At 41.6% G+C, this 18,237-nt stretch overlaps 1 protein-coding gene across 1 annotated transcript in view; it reads left to right on the top strand.

Moving 5' to 3' along the window:
* Positions 1 to 18,237, top strand: part of LOC310863096 (guanine nucleotide-binding protein G(i) subunit alpha-2-like) — a gene marked incomplete at both ends in the record, with an annotated part of 142,917 nt that overhangs the window by 223 nt on the left and 124,457 nt on the right. The window lies entirely within an intron of this gene.

The raw sequence follows: 18,237 nt of genomic DNA, 5'->3' as shown, positions 1-18,237 counted from the left end.
AGAGCAACATGCTATCTTTAATTGGTTCTTTTGTTAGGTGGGTAAGTTGCTTATTTGACCTAGACAGTTCTAGAGCAACATGCTATCTTTAATTGGTTCTTTTGTTAGGTGGGTAAGTTGCTTATTTGACCTAGACAGTTCTAGAGCAACATGCTATCTTTAATTGGTTCTTTTGTTAGGTGGGTAAGTTGCTTATTTGACCTAGACCAGGGCTGCATGGGCAAATGGCTCCATAACCCAAACTTTATTGTCCATTAAATTGACATAAAATGGAAATTCATCTTTGGCACACCGGCAGTCAGTTACAACAATAAAACATTGTTATATATATAGCACGCAATATATTGACACACACACACACACACACACACACACACACACACACACACACACACACACACACACACACACACACACACACACACACACACACACATGCGGCCCCCACCTTCACTTAATGCGGCCCTCATGTTAATATCAGAATACTGATATTATAGTACTGATTTCAGCTGTTTACAATTCCAAACCTGCTTTAATTACTTCATGACTAGTATTAAAATGACTAGTACTTCATGACTATAGTATTAAAATGCTATTGTCTTTTTGTGTCCAATGTAGTTATGCTAACAGTTAACATAAAGTTAACATAACTATAACTAAATGCATTTGAAATGCAATAAAAAAGGTTACTTTTCAGGATTCTAAATCAAAAATAGCAAAAAATTATTCAGGTTTTCAATTCAAATATAGCAAAAAATAGCCGATCTACAAGCTCAAAACGCGTCGCAAAGCGACAGTAATATGCAGGACAGTAATATGCACAGTGGCCCCCTCTGGAGTGAGTGTGGAAATATAGTGGCCCTCGCCATCGTCAAAGTTGCCCACCCCTGACCTAGACAGTTCTAGAGCAATATGCTATCTTCAATTGTCTCTGGCTGGCTACTATAACTTCATTGTAAAGGTTTGGGACCCCAAGTTGTAGGAAACATCTGGGCTGGGATAATTAATGATGCCCTCATTGCCCTCATTGCCCTACAGGCAGCAATGTTAGGGATGCTGTGATCCTGTAGCGCCTAATCATTTATGTGTCAACATTAATTTGGATAGATACCCCCCCCCATGGCCCATACACACACACACACACACACACACACACACACACACACACACACACACACACACACACACACACACACACACACACAGCCTGTGCAGAGCTTGGGTTGTGTGTAGCCCAAACATTTAGATTCTCGTAGAGGTTTTTTTTCGATTCTGACGAATCTCTCTACGAGAGTCTAAAAGTTAACCCCGCCCCTGACGTCGAAAAGGAACGTTTGTGCCTCAAAATCACTCTTACCTTGTACAAATGCAAAATCTAAGCTGCTTTAAATGTTGCCCCACTTGTTTGTGATCTGTGCGCACCCATATTAAACACCGCACATGCTTATTTTTCAATAAACAAAGGTATTCTAATCCACTCTATCTCGGAATCTGGCGGCCATCTTGCTTTTCTCTCCATTGTAAATGCGTAAGAGAACCCTGGCCGCTAGGGGCGCGGGCAATATTCTGTTGCGCATTTACAATGGAGGATTCAGAAACAGAGTGGATTAAAATACCTTTCTTATTGAAAAATAAGCATGTGCGGTGTTTAATATGGGTGCGCACAGATCACAAACAAGTGGGGCAACATTTAAAGCAGCTTAGATTTTGCATTTGTACAAGGTAAGAGTGATTTTGAGGCACAAACGTTCCTTTTCGACGTCAGGGGCGGGGTTAACTTTTAGACTCTCGTAGAGAGATTCGTCAGAATCGAAAAAAAAACCTCTAGGAGAATCTAAATGTTTCGGCTAGGTTGTGTGATGCATTGAAAAGGAAGGGAAAATGTCTTTATTGAATATGCATTGCATTTGTATTGCTGAACATCCCTATAGCCTAGTAGCAACTATTAGCACCATTCAGGTGAATGCTTTTTACTTTTATTATTTATATTCCCCCCCCTCATATGATTGGACAATATGCTGTGACATCACACGATATGTATTATATTGCCTATATTCCTGTATATATGCCTGTGTGCAAATTCAGATCAATTGCTCCAGCCACTGAGGAGAAGGGAAGACAATCTCGTTATGAGGAGAGTGTTGTTGTGCAATGTCTGATGCATAGACTGGTCTGATGACATCTCTCCCACTCTGCCACTTATATTGACTCATGTGGCACACCTCAGCCAATCACGGTGCAGAACGACAAACCTTCCAGCCAATCACAGGCTCGCACGGCATGCAATATCTGATATTGTCTCACGTGGAACAGTGTGATGGATAGTTTGTGAGTGATGACTCTAGCGTTGACTCCCATTGTAAGAAGGTGCTCATTCTATCTCAATGCGGTAGTTACAGTGTTTGGAACTATAGTTATAGGCAGCGCCCCGCTTTTTGGCGAGACTCTCTTCTACAGCTCTGATGTGGCACACCCGCTATGCGATGCTCAGCCAATCATGGCACAGAATGACACGCCTTCCAGCCAATCATAAAAAGATAAAGAAAACTTTATTGTCCATTAACACTACGAAGTCTGAAAAAATTTCACTACTACTCAGTCGGCTGAACGGTCAAGGGGACCGTGTTTTTGGTGCGATTTGATTGGCCACTCTCTCCCCCACACGTCCCTCTCCAGCTGGAGAAGACATTGTTCAAGCCTGCATCCCATTTCCAACGAATTAAATCATAATATGTTTCTTAACACATGTTTTCACTCCTAAAATGTATAAAACTAATAATAGGCCTACATGTGAAAAATATATATTTTAACGTTGCCCGTTAGTACTATATTGCAACATGCCTTTTGTTGTTCTTTTTTTTCCTTCCAAAAGAGCAAAGATCACTTGTCTTTTCTTGTGTGTTATCGATGTAATTAATATATGTGACCCCACGCGATGTACAGACTGCTTGACTAGGCATGTAAACATGACATAATTGTATTAATGTTTAAGTGTAATGATGTTATTGACCGGATTGTCCGTAGTCCTCCAGCCGTTAGCTTACAGTTGCTAATATTATAAGCTAACAACATTACTAAAGCCAATGTATTGCATTAAATGCGGCCTGTCCGCGGTAAATTACTTATACAAGTGAGTCGCGTTATATCTACCTAAATTACCAGCCAAAGTACATTCCAAATAAACAATTATTAGCCACGTTATGTTGTTATATCAGTTTAATTAATAAAAACATCGTTCAGAATACGGCCGTTAGCACTGTGAATTCAACATCCGGTGAGGAGAGGATACGGATCGTGTATGTGTTGTGTATGGAAATCAGCGCATACGGATGTACCGGATGTAAGCCTTGCACACTAAATGCACACTAAATAGCCTTGCTAAATAGCCTTGCACACTAAATAGAAAGCCTGCAGCCTGGTGATACAAAAAATAAACTCCACACGTGAAATGCCACTGCATGTTGAGGAGAAACCCCAGCTCAGCTGCTGTTTATAACATCGAGCAGTTATTGAATTCATGAACATTTACATGCTTCCCTGAGAGGGAGAGAGAGAGAGAGAAAAAGGAAAGTTCCACGGATCTGGTCGCTTGCAGAAAAGTTTACAGATAAAGAAGGAGCTGAACTATTTTGACTGACAAAGAGCTGGCGATATTTAGCCTATATGCCAGAATAGGCTGTGGCTGTGCTGTGAAACAAATTCATCCACAGCAGCAGGCCTACATACGTTCCACGTCGCTTGCAGAAAGAACTGTTCTTTTGACTGACAAAACATTTAGCGGTTCGGGAGGTCTATCTGGTTGGAATTATTCCAAACACTTTTTATTTTGTATCGCGCATCGGCAAGCGTTCTCGCTTCATGGAAAGTAAATGTCGGGTCGAGTCTAACCGAGCATTCAATAATAATAATAATAATAACAATGATAATCATTGTATTCATATTCCTATTATCTTATCAAAATAATAAACAAATTCCAAGTTAATTAACCATCCAAACGTATATGATTTAATTCGTTGGACATGGAATGCAGGCTTGAACAACAACAACATCTCCAGCTGTCTGTTTGTGTGCTCTTTTTTTTTCTCCACCTTTTTTCTTTAGATCATAACTCGCTCATTTTTTGCTCATTTAAAAAAATTCAAAATACCATGTAAACTATGGAATTGGGGCTTTCATTTGGTATATAAGGCGCTATATAAGGCGCTCTCTACGAAACGATATCAAGTGAAAAGGAAATGTCGGGGAATCACCATTAACGTCACCATTATCAAGCAGCGCAAACAAAAGACGAGAGGGGGAGAAAGGGTGACGGCGGTCGATTGGGCCGATTATAGTCAGACTGAGTAAGAGATATATGCCTAAAATCATATTTACAAAACGTTTCAAATGGAAAAAAAAACAGAGATGATTTCAATCGAATATTTAGACAAAGTCATGCAAGGGGAACTTTCTCTGGACTCCATGGGCTAAGAAAATAAACGTTGAAATCTCAAATTCGGTCAGAACGGCTGCTCAGACTTCCTAGTGTTAAAGGCGCAGTGAAACGGAAATGGTGAACAACGATTGTATTATTTATTTATTAAAATGAAAACGTGCTGCGTGATGACGTGTAGAGATACACATCGATAAAAGCCAATAAAAATGAAGCTCACCCGTTTAATTCCCCATATTTGCGCCTCCGTCCATCACAGCTGATACTGATTGCAGAAATCCTCCGTTTTTATTCCCATTCAAAATAACATCCAGACACTAAAGGCCTATTCATAGTCTGGATTTTCGGTGGTGAGGTGACCACCGCTCCGGTGGTGAGCTGACCACCGGAGCTGAAATAACGTTGAGCTGTGGCGAGTAAAAACAGAGAGAAGGGCTGGAGCGGTGGCGGTGGTTTGCTCTTCACCGCGGCTCGTGACGTCATGTTGTAGTTCGGTGGTCACATAACCACCGAAAATCCAGACTATGTATGAGCCTTTAATCATCACGCTAAAATATGTATCCGAAAACATTATAGGGTAGAAATAAGCCACATAACAGTAAACTGGATTAGCTGGCCGACTATCTCATTTGTAAACAAACATACACCATGCGTGTTGCGCATAGCATAGCTACCATCCCTAGCTACGGTCCCATCGCCTGAAGGGATGCGACGCTCTGATTGGTTCAGAAACTTCAGACCGGTGTTTCTTGTTGAAACACCATTTTCATGTTGTTCACCATTTCCGTTTCACTGCGCCTTTAAATTGACATGAAATGGAAATTCATCTTTGGCACACCGGCAGTCAGTTACAACAATAAAACATTGTTATATATATACTGTAGCACGCAATATATTGACACACACACACACACACACACACACACACACACACACACACACACACACACACACACACACACACACACACACACACACACACACACACACACACACGTGCGACACACCTCCATCAGGCTGCAGTGTGAAGATTCTCACCCATTAACTATTATTCGAGGGAGAGGGAGTCTTCATCCATGACTGCTTCCCTAAAAGACACACAACTAATCTTGATGTAACCGGAGGCACAAGTTGCTGATAGTCGGAAGCCTTTAGAAAGGTCTTCTTCTGCCATTGATATATTACAGTGTTTTCCATTATCCCCCCAACCTACAAGCAAAGGTCAGTATGTCATACACGCACAAGGTCAAAGGTCAGTATGTCATACACGCACAAGGCGTTGTTTGTTTTCTGAATGCACATTTGGAAATAACTATTCCTACTTAGTTCCGTCCATCTTCCGACTTCCTTCACAGGTGTTGAATACCGATGATACTAATTAACCCATTCTGAATGGGAACCCCTTTTGGTGTTAGCATCATGTTATGCTTTAGCTATTGAAAAATAGCAGATCTACAAGCTCATAGCACGCCACCGAGTGGCGCGCTACGAGCTTGTAGGTCTGCTATTTTTGAAAAATCGAAGAACGACTGACTTTTTTTAGAATCTGATCTCAGGTCAGAATGGGTTAATCAGACCAGTGTGCGTCCAGTGGAAACCTCGTATGAATCTGATCTCAGGTCAGAATGGGTTCATCAGACCAGTGTGTGTCCAGTGGAAACCTCGTATGAATCTGATCTCAGGTCAGAATGGGTTCATCAGACCAGTGTGTGTCCAGTGGAAACCTCGTATGAATCTGATCTGTCAGGTCAGAATGGGTTCATCAGACCAGTGTGTTGTCCAGTGGAAACCTCGTATGAATCTGATCTCAGGTCAGAATGGGTTCATCAGACCAGTGTGTTGTCCAGTGGAAACCTCGTATGAATCTGATCTCAGGTCAGAATGGGTTCATCAGACCAGTGTGTTGTCCAGTGGAAACCTTGTATGAATCTGATCTCAGGTCAGAATGGGTTAAGGCTCATAGTGTACAGATACCCTCCCTCGTGGGGCAGAAAAAGGGGTTGTGACAGCGGTCTAAAGGTGCTCTGGGTGGTTGTGACAGCGGTCTAAAGGTGCTCTGGGTGGTTGTGACAGCGGTCTAAAGGTGCTCTGGGTGGTTGTGACAGCGGTCTAAAGGTGCTCTGGGTGGTTGTGACAGCGGTCTAAAGGTGCTCTGGGTGGTTGTGACAGCGGTCTAAAGGTGCTCTGGGTGGTTGTGACAGCGGTCTAAAGGTGCTCTGGGTGGTTGTGACAGCGGTCTAAAGGTGCTCTGGGTGGTTGTGACAGCGGTCTAAAGGTGCTCTGGGTGGTTGTGACAGCGGTCTAAAGGTGCTCTGGGTGGTTGTGACAGCGGTCTAAAGGTGCTCTGGGTGGTTGTGACAGCGGTCTAAAGGTGCTCTGGGTGGTTGCTGAGTGAGACTTATCGGTGCATATTAAATCATTATTGGTTAACTACCTCTTGGGATCTGCTGCTGTGGCCCCCTTTTCTCTTTCAAACAATGTTCCTTATATAATTCATTCTGATTCAATAGTCATTCATTTCAGACCGCAGTGTTCCATGCTAACAAATTTTAACAATTTTGCCCAAATTGATTTCTCTGTCTCTCCCTTAACTACTTTTGCCACTTCAGTGGACTTTCACTATACCCATTCATTGTTCAATGGACTCTCACTATACCCATTCATTGTTCAGTGGACTTTCACTATACCCATTCATTGTTCAATGGACTCTCACTATACCCATTCATTGTTCAGTGGACTCTCACTATACCCATTCATTGTTCAATGGACATTCACTATACCCATTCATTGTTCAATGGACTCTCACTATACCCATTCATTGTTCAATGGACATTCACTATACCCATTCATTGTTCAATGGACATTCACTATACCCATTCATTGTTCAGTGGACTCTCACTATACCCATTCATTGTTCAATGGACATTCACTATACCCATTCATTGTTCAGTGGACTCTCACTATACCCATTCATTGTTCAGTGGACTCTCACTATACCCATTCATTGTTCAGTGGTCTTTCACTATACCCATTCATTGTTCAGTGGACTCTCACTATACCCATTCATTGTTCAGTGGACCTTCACTATACCCATTCATTGTTCAGTGGACTCTCACTATACCCATTCATTGTTCAGTGGTCTTTCACTATACCCATTCATTGTTCAATGGACTCTCACTATACCCATTCATTGTTCAGTGGACTTTCACTATACCCATTCATTGTTCAATGGACTCTCACTATACCCATTCATTGTTCAGTGGACTCTCACTATACCCATTCATTGTTCAATGGACTCTCACTATACCCATTCATTGTTCAGTGGACTCTCACTATACCCATTCGTTGTTCAGTGGACTCTCACTATACCCATTCATTGTTCAATGGACTCTCACTATACCCATTCATTGTTCAATGGACATTCACTATACCCATTCATTGTTCAATGGACTCTCACTATACCCATTCATTGTTCAGTGGACATTCACTATACCCATTCATTGTTCAATGGACATTCACTATACCCATTCATTGTTCAGTGGACTCTCACTATACCCATTCATTGTTCAGTGGACTCTCACTATACCCATTCATTGTTCAGTGGACTCTCACTATACCCATTCATTGTTCAATGGACTCTCACTATACCCATTCATTGTTCAGTGGACTCTCACTATACCCATTCATTGTTCAATGGACTTTCACTATACCCATTCATTGTTCAATGGACTCTCACTATACCCATTCATTGTTCAGTGGACTCTCACTATACCCATTCATTGTTCAATGGACTCTCACTATACCCATTCATTGTTCAGTGGACTCTCACTATACCCATTCATTGTTCAATGGACTCTCACTATACCCATTCATTGTTCAATGGACTCTCACTATACCCATTCATTGTTCAGTGGACTCTCACTATACCCATTCATTGTTCAATGGACTCTCACTATACCCATTCATTGTTCAGTGGACTCTCACTATACCCATTCATTGTTCAATGGACATTCACTACCCATTCATTGTTCAGTGTGTATTAACCCATTCTGAACGGGAACCCGTTTTGGTGTTAGCATCATGTTATGCTTTAGCTATTGAAAAATAGCAGATCTACAAGCCCGTAGCGCGCCACCGAGTGGCGCGCTACGAGCTTGTAGGTCTGCTATTTTTGAAAAATTGAAGAACGACTGCCATAGAAACATGGCAGACATTTTTTTAGAATCTGATCTCAGGTCAGCATGGGATAATATACTTGTGAGGGCCAAAGTATAGCAGACTGTTTGAAATACACATTGTGAGGACCATTTTTGTTGTTTGGTTTGTTTTGTGGATAAGAAATATATTTGGGGAAATATACGCTTACATAATTACCAAATGGTTCAGATGAAGTTAGGATCGGTTTGGGTTGAAGTCCCTCCCTGTGTCGTCACTGTTTAGGCCTTTCTATACAAATACCAATCTATACTAAAAACAGTCGTTTACAAATATATACAGTATGCATCTAATCTAAAGTACAAAAGCAATAACATTTCCCAATTACACTTCAACGTTTTAAAATGTGCTTAACATATTAATGTTCACCACCTCTTGCCCGATTTCAACCAGAGTTTATCCCATTCTGAACGGGAACCGATTTTGGTGTTGGCATCATGTCGTGCTTTAACTATTGAAAAATAGCAGATCTACAAGCTCGCATCGCGTCACCGAGTGGCGCGCTACGAGCTTGTAGGTCTGCTATTTTTTGAAAAATCGAAGAACGACTGACATTTTTTTAGAATCTGATCTCAGGTCAGAATGGGTTGATCAGACCAGTGTGTGTCCAGTGGAAACCTCGTATGAATCTGATCTCAGGTCAGAATGGGTTAACTTAATAATAAATAATGTGAGATCAGTTTGTCTTTTTATTTCAGTTGGTAGGAATAGGGCATTCCACAGGTGTATCCCTTTTACTGAATAGGATGACTGACCAAAATGTGGTGTTTGGTTGCTGTGGTTAGTCAACGCCGCTCCATGAACGCATGCTTTGAAAAGCCAATGTACAAAAACCACAGCGCAAAGGGCAGCAACTCATTTAGTTCAACATCTCGTCATGACTCCCTTGCTACGGTTATTCACCACTTAAATCCGATATACTTCAGTTGGCCGGTGTCCCCCAGGAAACTGGCGTGCACCAAAGACTCTTTGTGAAAACAGATTGGTTATTTTCTATTCATTAATTGTTGCCAATTACGACGTGCCCGGGATGCTAGGCATGCTAGGCACTTATTGGTCCAGTGGTTTGCAAGATTAGCCCTGCAGACAGACAGACAGACAGACAGACAGACAGACAGACAGACAGACAGACAGACAGACAGACAGACAGACAGACAGACAGTTCTAGATGTCAAGGGTAAGTGATATTTGTTGGCAAAAACATAAAGTTGTTTTTGTTTGCTACAAGTTTAACACACTGCATTTATACGATAGTAATTATTGCTATGTAAGTGTTTGTTGAATAACAGGGGTCTCCCCATCTCTTCAGCTATTTAATAAACAGAAAATACATTTTCAGCTGGGTTACGAATTTCAGCCAATCAGGAGACAATGACCATTATCAAGTTCTAATTTTGTCTGCTCATTTCTTTGTGTCAGCACTTTCAATTTCACTTATTTAATCCCCATGCATCCTGTGTGAGTTTTCTCTCCTGATTGGATACAATTGGTATCCTGACCTGAAAATGCATTTTTCTGTTTAATAAAAAGCTGGAGAGATATGGAGTCTATTTTTAAACACTCTATTGCAACGATTAATTCATCACTATCAGACAAAATGCACTGGATGTCCTTCTGTAAGCAGCTGGAATAGATGCTGGGCTGATATGGGAAGGGTCAGATATAATGATGTTTAATAGAGCACCGAAGTCCTGACGTAACTCGCTCATCCCTTCGGTTCCCCTGTTTCGCGGAAGTAATTTCTCTATGGAAAATAACATGGGGTGATCTTAATATCGTCTACTATAAGCGTTGTGGTCCAAAAATAAACAAGCTGTCTCTGCGTTATTGTCAGGGAGGTGTCTCTGTATCGTTATATTGTCAGGGAGGTGTCTCTGTATCGTTATATTGTCAGGGAGGTGTCTCTGCATCGTTATATTGTCAGGGAGGTGTCTCTGTATCGTTATATTGTCAGGGAGGTGTCTCTGTATCGTTATATTGTCAGGGAGGTGTCTCTGTATCGTTATATTGTCAGGGAGGTGTCTCTGTATCGTTATATTGTCAGGGAGGTGTCTCTGCATCGTTATATTGTCAGGGAGGTGTCTCTGCGTCGTTATATTGTCAGGGAGGTGTCTCTGTATCGTTATATTGTCAGGGAGGTGTCTCTGTATCGTTATATTGTCAGGGAGGTGTCTCTGTATCGTTATATTGTCAGGGAGGTGTCTCTGTATCGTTATATTGTCAGGGAGGTGTCTCTGTATCGTTATATTGTCAGGGAGGTGTCTCTGCATCGTTATATTGTCAGGGAGGTGTCTCTGCATCGTTATATTGTCAGGGAGGTGTCTCTGCATCGTTATATTGTCAGGGAGGTGTCTGTGTGTCGTTATATTGTCAGGGAGGTGTCTCTGTATCGTTATATTGTCAGGGAGGTGTCTCTGTATCGTTATATTGTCAGGGAGGTGTCTCTGCATCGTTATATTGTCAGGGAGGTGTCTCTGTATCGTTATATTGTCAGGGAGGTGTCTCTGCATCGTTATATTGTCAGGGAGGTGTCTGTGTGTCGTTATATTGTCAGGGAGGTGTCTCTGTATCGTTATATTGTCAGGGAGGTGTCTCTGTATCGTTATATTGTCAGGGAGGTGTCTCTGTATCGTTATATTGTCAGGGAGGTGTCTCTGTATCGTTATATTGTCAGGGAGGTGTCTCTGTATCGTTATATTGTCAGGAAGGTGTCTCTGTATCGTTATATTGTCAGGGAGGTGTCTCTGTATCGTTATATTGTCAGGGAGGTGCCTCTGTATCGTTATATTGTCAGGGAGGTGTCTCTGCATCGTTATATTGTCAGGGAGGTGTCTCTGTATCGTTATATTGTCAGGGAGGTGTCTCTGTATCGTTATATTGTCAGGGAGGTGTCTCTGTATCGTTATATTGTCAGGGAGGTGTCTCTGTGTCGTTATATTGTCGGGGAGGTGTCTCTGCATCGTTATATTGTCAGGGAGGTGTCTCTGTATCGTTATATTGTCAGGGAGGTGTCTCTGTATCGTTTTCCAACAGTCAGTCACTCATATATGATACAGTCTGCTTCTAGAGAAAATGTAACTAATTCAGTAGCAGTAACATTAGCGTTTTCTCTCAGTCAGTTGATTCTTCATATCCATATGAGTGAAGCGGCCGGGGTGACATGTTTATTTTTCAAACACAGTTCTTATATGAGGCGATCTAAAAATCCTCCTATGGCGATTTCAATTAATGCAACTAGAAAAATACATGAACCTGGGGACTGGCGCCCTCTACTGAAAGTGACGTCAGACTTCGGTGCTCTATTATTCATTGGATGAAGAGGGATTCCACTGAGGGATATTAGAGCCCGGCCGATGCCAGAGCTTTGCCTAGAGACCACTGATTATGATATTTGACTGATTATGATATTTGACTGATTATGATATTTGACTGATTATGATATTTGACTGATTATGATATTTGACTGATTATGATATTTGACTGATTATGATATACAATTTACAATTTAGGCATTTAGCAGACGCTCTTAATCCAGAGCGACTTACATTAAGCAAGAACAAAAAGCAAGGGAATACATCACAAAAAAGCATTTATCATAAAAACTAAACATGCTTAAGCTAAGAAAGTAATAGTGGAATATCTATATTATGAGACTATACATATAAACTATATATATAGTTTGACTTTGTATAGTTTGTATAGTTTGATATTTGACTGATTATGATATTTGACTGATTATGATATTTGACTGATTATGATATTTGACTGATTATGATATTTGACTGCTATTTTGTGCAAAAGGAAGGACTAATACATTTTAAAAACTTTGCTTTGATTAAAGTTTGTCAAAAATAGACAATTACAAAATAGCCAAACTGCAAGCCCCACAACGCTAAACCTTTGTAAAGGTTTGAACATGTTTGCATATAAACCGACATGCCCAAAATATGACGCCAAAGGTTTAAAGTGGTTAAAATCGGGACACATTGAATGCATGATTTGCATATCCGATGTCTGTAAAAGTCAAATTATGGCCAATAATCGGCCAAAACCAGCCATCAGTCTGGCTCTTAATGATGTTGGATGCTCTGTGTATAATGAGTGATGGATGGTCCAGATTATTACTGTACCAAACTGTGATGGATGTTGAGCGAATGCTGTCTAAATGCTGGCGGTGATGATGAACAGCTGCGTCATTGATTGATGTGAGTTCCAAGGGATTTGAAACACTCCGTTGTGATGCGATTGCATGTTGATGTGAATAGGCCTTTCAGTGTTTTTCAGATGCCATGAGTTTGCTCAGTGGCGTGCACAGACATTTAGAGGGGCAGGTGCTCAGTGGCGTGCACAGACATTTAGAGGGGCAGGTGCTCAGTGGCGTGCACAGACATTTAGAGGGGCAGGTGCTCAAGTGAAAAAAAAGGGCACCTTGTGCAGCGAGTTGGAACCGGCCGGTTGCCTTATAACCCATTTTGGGGCGGGAACCCATTTTGGTGTTAGCATTATGGTATGCTTTAGCTATTAAAAAATAGCAGATCTACAAGCTCGTAGCGCGCCACCGAGTGGCGCGATACGAGCTTGTAGTCTGCTTTTTTTTTTTTTATCGAAGAACCACTGACATAGAAACAACGCTTTAGATTGTGGGGGCCTGAATAATACAGTAGAAGCGTTTTTTATCAATAATTGATCAATGTCACCGCATGGTCCACACACTACAAATTAAGAAAAGAGCACATTGCCAGAAGGGCAGGGGGTGCTCTAGCACCCCCTAGTGTCTATCTGTGCACGCCACTGAGTTTGGTCATTCCCTTTGTTTTCCCTTGAGGTAAGCATGGTGTGGAGCTGGCTCTTGTTGACTGACTCCAGTAAGTGTGTGTCATTTGTGTATTTGTTCTGTCATTGGACGCAAGATGATTGGTGTACAGAGAGAGAGAGAGAGAGAGAGAGAGAGAGAGAGAGAGAGAGAGAGAGAGAGAGAGAGAGAGAGAGAGAGAGAGAGAGGAGAGGGAGAGGGAGAGACAGAGACAGAGACAGAGACAGAGAGAGAGAGAGAGAGAGAGAGAGAGAGAGAGAGAGAGAGAGAGAGAGAGAGAGAGAGAGAGAGAGAGTACACACAGACTTGAAGGGTGCCAGTGAGACCGGGCGGGAGGGATGCATGATTGTTCACCATCACCCTTTGTCGCCTATTTGACATGGCAGCTCCATGTCCAGATATAGATAGAAGAGTCTTTTCAGTTATTGACTCAATTGAGTGTCAGGGGGTTTGATGGAGACCAGGTGTTCTAGTGATTGAGTTTCAGAGGGTTTGATGGAGACCAGGTGTTCTAGTGATTGAGTTTCAGGGGGTTTGATGGAGACCAGGTGTTCTAGTGATTGAGTTTCAGGGGGTTTGATGGAGACCAGGTGTTCTAGTGATTGAGTTTCAGGGGGTTTGATGGAGACCAGGTGTTCTAGTGATTGAGTTTCAGGGGGGTTGATGGAGACCAGGTGTTCTAGTGATTGAGTCTCAGGGGGTTGATGGAGACCAGGTGTTCTAGTGATTGAGTTTCAGGGGGTTGATGGAGACCAGGTGTTCTAGTGATTGAGTTTCAGGGGGGTTGATGGAGACCAGGTGTTCTAGTGATTGAGTTTCAGAGGAGTTGATGGAGACCAGGTGTTCTAGTGATTGAGTTTCAGGGGGTTGATGGAGACCAGGTGTTCTAGTGATTGAGTTTCAGGGGGTTGATGGAGACCAGGTGTTCTAGTGATTGAGTTTCAGGGGGTTGATGGAGACCAGGTGTTCTAGTGATCGAGTTTCAGAGGGTTTGATGGAGACCAGGTGTTCTAGTGATTGAGTTTCAGGGGGGTTGATGGAGACCAGGTGTTCTAGTGATTGAGTTTCAGGGGGGTTGATGGAGACCAGGTGTTCTAGTGATTGAGTTTCAGAGGGTTTGATGGAGACCAGGTGTTCTAGTGATTGAGTTTCAGGGGGTTGATGGAGACCAGGTGTTCTAGTGATTAAGTTTCAGAGGGTTTGATGGAGACCAGGTGTTCTAGTGATTGAGTTTCAGAGGGTTTGATGGAGACCAGGTGTTCTAGTGATTGAGTTTCAGAGGGTTTGATGGAGACCAGGTGTTCTAGTGATTGAGTTTCAGAGGGTTTGATGGAGACCAGGTGTTCTAGTGATTGAGTTTCAGAGGGTTTGATGGAGACCAGGTGTTCTAGTGATTGAGTTTCAGAGGGTTTGATGGAGACCAGGTGTTCTAGTGATTGAGTTTCAGAGGGTTTGATGGAGACCAGGTGTTCTAGTGATTGAGTTTCAGGGGGTTTGATGGAGACCAGGTGTTCTAGTGATTGAGTTTCAGAGGGTTTGATGGAGACCAGGTGTTCTAGTGATTGAGTTTCAGAGGGTTTGATGGAGACCAGGTGTTCTAGATGCAATGCAAAGTTGACCGCATCCTCCACGGAACGGCGAATTGAAAGGGATCCAGAGATGAGCATCGTTTAGGTTAAAAAAGGGGGAGTTTTATAGCAACAGAAGTAAGAGCTAATGGACTGAAATCATTGAGGCGGGAGTATGCTGGCGGGAGTATTTGCCCAGGGGAGAGTTTGAAATATGATGGTACATGGTGCACTGACTTAACCCATTCTGACCTGAGATCAGATTCATACGAGGTTTCCACTGGGACACACACTGGTCTGATTAACCCCATTCTGACCTGAGATCAGATTCTAAAAATGTCAGTCGTTCTTCGATTTTTCAAAAAATAGCAGACCTACGAGCTTGTAGATCTGCTATTTTTCAATAGATAAAGCATAACATGATGCTAACACCAAAATGGGTTCCCGTTCAGAATGGGTTAACCCCTTTTGGTGCTTCAAGCATTCTTGTTATACTTTAGCTATTGAAAAATCTTAAAAATTCGGCACACATCTTTGAATAGGTACAGTATATATTCTTTCGGAGCGAACGTTTTTATTTATTTCGACGTCAGGCATAAATTCTGAACGGGAACCCATTTTGGTGTCGGCATCATGTTATGCTTTAGCTATTGAAAAATAGCAGATCTACAAGCTCACTGCGCGCCACCGAGTGGCGCGCTACGAGCTTGTAGGTCTGCTATTTTTTTTTTAATCGAAGAACGACTGACATTTTTAGAATCTGATCTCAGGTCAGAATGGGTTCATCAGAGCAGTGTGTGTCCAGTGGAAACCTCGTATGAATCTGATCTCAGGTCAGAATGGGTTAAGCACTTACAATACAACTCCCATGTTATGTTTCATCTCCAAAGGCTGTTGTTTCTGCCCGTCTGTGGGGGTTCATACACCGTGCTATCCAGAAGGCATTTTATTGCAGGATAATCCTGTTTCCATTGTTCAGTAAAGCTCCACGGCTCTATATTTCAGTGGTGGCTTTAACCCATTCTGACCTGAGATCAGATTCTAAAGATGTTCTTCTACACGCTGACAGATTTCTGAAAAAAAGCTATGTTTCTATGTGTCAGTCGTTCTTCAGTCGATTTTTCAAAGAATAGCAGACCTACAAGCTCATAGCGCGCCACTCGGTGGCGGGCTATGAGCTTGTAGGTCTGCTAAAGCATGACAATTTACAATTTAGGCATTTAGCAGATGCTCTTAATCCAGAGCGACTTACAATAATCAAGAACAAAAAGCATGGGAATACATCACAAAAGCATTTATCATAAAACATGCGTAAGCTAAGAAAGTAACAGTGGAATATCTATATTATGAGACTATACATATAAACTATATATATATATATATATATATATATACTACTATGCTATACATATGTACTATGGCGTGCTATGACTATATACAATGCAATTATAGTGCTGTCTACATAACATGCTATAAGTCTGTGTCAAATGCTATCTAAGCCAACAGAAATGCTATCTAAGGGGGTAGGGTAAGTGCTATGGGCCATGATGGAGTCTGAAAAGGTGGGTTTTCAGACTACGGCAGAAGATTGGGAGTGATGCTGCAGTTCTGACTGCAATGGGAAGTGCATTCCACATGCATTCCACATGACCTGATGCTATAACACCAAAAGGCGTGCCCGCTAAGCTTCATCACCTGCACCTGGCTGTACAGTAGAGTACAATGAAAGTAGATCTTTTCCAATTCCACTACATTTCATAATTTATTAGGATGTTCGTACAGTATGTATGTTACGTCTTGAGCTCCTCAAAAAAAAAAACGTATGTATGACAATAATGAAATGCCCAAAATAGGATATTGTCAAGAGTCAGAATGTCACAAGAATCATAATTATTAATTGAATTTGAATAGCAATTAATTTTCAGGTTTCTGTCTGACAGCTGCACCAATCAATGTGATGCCAAAGTTGGGGTCGTCATAGTTTTTTGTTTTTGTTGTTTGTAAAAAAAATAGGTCTCAAACTTCTTCCCTACTTCTTGCACTCATTTTATTTTAGACACGTGTAACGGACATGTAGGCTACGGTGATATGGTATATATTTATTATTCATAAACATTAACCCATTTTGGTGTCAGCATCATGTTGTGCTTTAGCTATTTAAAAATAGCAGATCTACAAGCTCACCATGCATTGCAGCGCCACATGTTGTGATCTTGTAGATCTGCTATTTTTTATAGGGTTACAGTTAGAAATGGGAAAGAAATCGTAATGTCGTACAATTGGTGTGTTAACCCATTCTGAACGGGAACCCCTTTTGGTGTTAGCATCATGTTATGCTTTAGCTATTTAAAAATAGCAGATCTACAAGCTCATAGCGCGCCACCGAGTGGCGCGCTACGAGCTTGTAGGTCTGCTATTTGTTTTTAAATCGAAGAGCGACATTTTTTAGAATCTGATCTCAGGTCAGAATGGGTAAAGTTAGTTTGTTGCCCTCAGGCCATACTGCAGCATGGGTTCATATCTTAGTTGAAGTGCCGCATAGCATAGTATCCCTCTCTAAATAACTCCAGAAAATCCAGTTAATAGTTTATTGATCCACAACATTGCCAGATATAGTTCAAAGCAGATTTAATACTTGCAGAGGTCCTGTTCTCCAGAACAGATGAGTGCTGTGGAAATTAACTGAGCTGAGTAGTTCAGATGCTACACCAATAAAGTATATTCTTGCCGGCTGTGAAGGCGGATATATTGCTCAATAAATCAGGCCGGTGAACGGTACTGTATAGGATAGCTGCTACCTCTCACTTTAATAGCTTAATATCTCTACATGTTGTCAAGGGGAGTTGCACCACTCAGTTCACAAAGGTGTGATTTTTTCATAATGTTTGAGAAAAGAATAACAAGATGCGATGCGCCATGGGCTTGTGTGGAACGGCTATTTTTGAATAACCAAAGTATATAAAACAAGGCTTAAAGGAGAATTCCACACTAAAAGGCTTTCTGACCTTTATTTGTAGTTGTTACGTCCCCACCAAAGAGGTCCAGGTGTCATTTTGTGCAAAAGCTCCTTATTGGCTATTTCCCCTACCAGAAGCCCTAAATGAATTGCATTTAATTGAATGGGATGTATGGGGTGTTGTGCTAATTGGCTTATTTCCATCGCTCAAAATTATATATTTTTTGTATATACCCTCTCTTCATAATGTAAA

The sequence above is a fragment of the Protomyctophum parallelum genome (genome assembly GCF_964188405.1).
Source record: "Protomyctophum parallelum genome assembly, chromosome: 8".
In the NCBI taxonomy this organism is placed as follows: domain Eukaryota; kingdom Metazoa; phylum Chordata; class Actinopteri; order Myctophiformes; family Myctophidae; genus Protomyctophum; species Protomyctophum parallelum.
This window is presented reverse-complemented; position numbering and strand designations above follow the sequence as displayed.